This window comes from Scylla paramamosain, chromosome 13 (genome assembly GCF_035594125.1).
Source record: "Scylla paramamosain isolate STU-SP2022 chromosome 13, ASM3559412v1, whole genome shotgun sequence".
Classification (NCBI taxonomy): Eukaryota; Metazoa; Arthropoda; class Malacostraca; order Decapoda; family Portunidae; genus Scylla; species Scylla paramamosain.
In genome coordinates, this window is record NC_087163.1 from 2,045,001 (window position 1) to 2,047,500 (window position 2,500).

Here is a 2,500-nt window from a genome sequence, read left to right on the forward strand (position 1 = left end):
CTCTCTCTCTCTCTCTCTCTCTCTCTCTCTCTCTCTCTCTCTCTCTCCAACCCCAAACCATCCCCGCTAACCCAAAATCCGCGCGCGCGCGCGCGCGCGCGTGTGTGTGTGTGTGTGTGTGTGTGTGTGTGTGTGTGTGTGTGTGTAGTCAGTAATGCCTTACGAGAGAGAGAGAGAGAGAGAGAGAGAGAGAGAGAGAGAGAGAGAGAGAGAGAGAGAGAGAGAGAGAGAGAGAGAGAGAGAGAGAGAGAGAGTGTGTGTGAGGGGGGCTAGGGATTAGGGGGAGGGGAGGACAGCAAAAGGGCCAAAAATGAATTGTGACAAAGTTGTATGAGTTTTTTATGGAAAGGAAAAAATGAAAGAGGTCGAATTGAAAGAGGAAAAGAAAAGTTGAGGAGAATGGTAGTTATTTCATACAAAAGGAAGGCGGGAAAGAAGAAAGGAAGGAAGGAAGAAGAAAAAAAAGAAAAAAAGAAGAAGGGGAGAAAGACGAAGGAAAGAGGAGCATGTGTGAGAGGAGATAATAAAAAAAATGAAGAAAAGGGGTAAAGGAGAGAGGGGAAGAAAATAACAGTTACAATAATGAGAGGAGATGAAAGTGACAAATGGAAAGAAGGGAAAGGGGAAATGTGTGACTAATGATGATGGTGGTGATGGTGGTGGAGGTGGTGGTGGTGATGATGATGATGTGGTGTTCGTAGTATAGCAGTAGTGGTGGTGTTATTGATAGTGAAAGTGATGGTGATGATAGTGGTGCTGTTCGAGGTAGTTGTGGTGGTGATGGTGGTGACGATGGTGATGAATGGTGGTGTCTCACGCTCCTTCACCCCGGAAAATATAGTGAATGGAGACACTTCCGTTATTTTCACACGTAACCCTAATGTCTCCAACACCACCACCACCACCATCACCACCAGTCACCACCACCCGTAACACTACCACCACTGTCATCATTATCACCGTCACTAGCCTCTACATAACCCCCACCACCACCACTACCACCACCACCACCACCACGACCTACATACCGTCCATTGTATGAAATTTTTTACACTCAAATTACCCAGAAAACAAAGCCAGTATATGCAAAGTCCTCCTCTTCTTCTTCCCTCTCCTCCTCCTCCTTTCCTTCTTCCCACTCCTCCCCTTGTTCCCACTTCCCGCTCCTCCTCGTACTCTTCCTCCTCCCACACCCCGTTAAATTCATAATATTAATGTGTGAGAGAGAGAGAGAGAGAGAGAGAGAGAGAGAGAGAGAGAGAGAGAGAGAGAGAGAGAGAGAGAGAGAGACTACTACAAACTTCCCCAGTCGTCATCCAAAGCCTTTCTGAGGCTAAGGATAAAAAGTAAACAAAAAATCATGGACATCCCGCTCTTTCGCTGCGGTGATTGGTCAGACGAGTAGGAAACCCTATGACGTCATGCTTGTCCAGCACTCCCATTGGCTGCCTACTATGACGTAACCTCGTTGAGACGCACCAGCTGCTGGGTAGTGAATGGCTGCAATTATTTTTCCCCTTTAGACCTTAATTTCCAACCTCGGAAAAAATAGCAGAGAAGAAAAAGAAAAAAAGAAAAGTAATTTACTCGTCCTTCGTTTTCTCAATGACAAGCTAAACTAAAGAAAATGGGAGCAGGAATAATTTAAACTTACATCATCCGTAAATGTTAAAGGTGCGATAACAAAACACTACTTAAAGAATGTAAATAAGTTAAAAGCAACTCAACTCAGACAACACAAAGGAACATAAGCATCAGAAAGTTACCAACCTGCAGCCGCAAGAGAAGGAGGAGGAGGAGGAGGAGGAGGGGAAGAAGGAGCAACAAGTGAATTCCCTTATGAAGCTTCCGGAATGGAATCCAAGCCGCCTGGTGGAGGGTCGGGGGAGGTGGAGGAGGTGGAGGAGGAAGAGGAGGAGATATAATGCATGAAGGAGAAGTGTGGATGCCAGTCTACTCATCTCCTCCGTGTTATCCACATTAGAAAGAGAGAGAGAGATAGGAGAATAAAGAGAAAGAAAAGAGAAAGAAGCACATTAGGAAAAAAAGAGAGAAGAAAAGAAAGATAACCCACAAAACAACTCACAAAAGAGAGCAAGAGTGAATGAGAGACAGACAGAGAGAGAGAGAAAAAAAAAAGAGGAAGATATAACCCGAGGTCCCAGCGCGTAACCTTGGAGTCTCCCAGCCCTACACACACACACACCAGTGCTGTGCTAGGAACCGTTCATATACGTCGCTACAAACTTCCCTCCGCTGGTGACTTGGCCTGTGCGTGTCTCGTTCCCACATACTGCAAGGTACAGTGCTGGTTCCTTCCGTGTTTTGCTTATTTGTTATTCTTTCTCCTTCCGTGTAGTGTGTTTTCTGTAACTTAATGCATTTTTTTTTCATTTTTGCATTGTATGGCTCCGTTTTTTTTTTTTTTGTGTGTGTTTCTCTCTCTCTCTCTCTCTCTCTCTCTCTCTCTCTCTCTCTCTCTCTCTCTCTCTCTCTCTCT

At 45.2% G+C, this 2,500-nt stretch overlaps 2 protein-coding genes across 2 annotated transcripts in view; one reads left to right on the forward strand and one right to left on the reverse strand.

Moving 5' to 3' along the window:
- The window catches only part of LOC135106313 (uncharacterized), a 71,518-nt gene that overhangs the window by 26,731 nt on the left and 42,287 nt on the right, over positions 1–2,500 (reverse strand).
- LOC135106315 (uncharacterized) overlaps positions 1,926–2,500 on the forward strand; it is a 19,907-nt gene continuing 19,332 nt past the window's right edge. The window contains exon 1 of the mRNA XM_064015203.1: positions 1,926–2,300. The gene's annotated coding sequence lies outside the window, so the exon portion shown is untranslated. The remainder of the gene's footprint in view (positions 2,301–2,500) is intronic.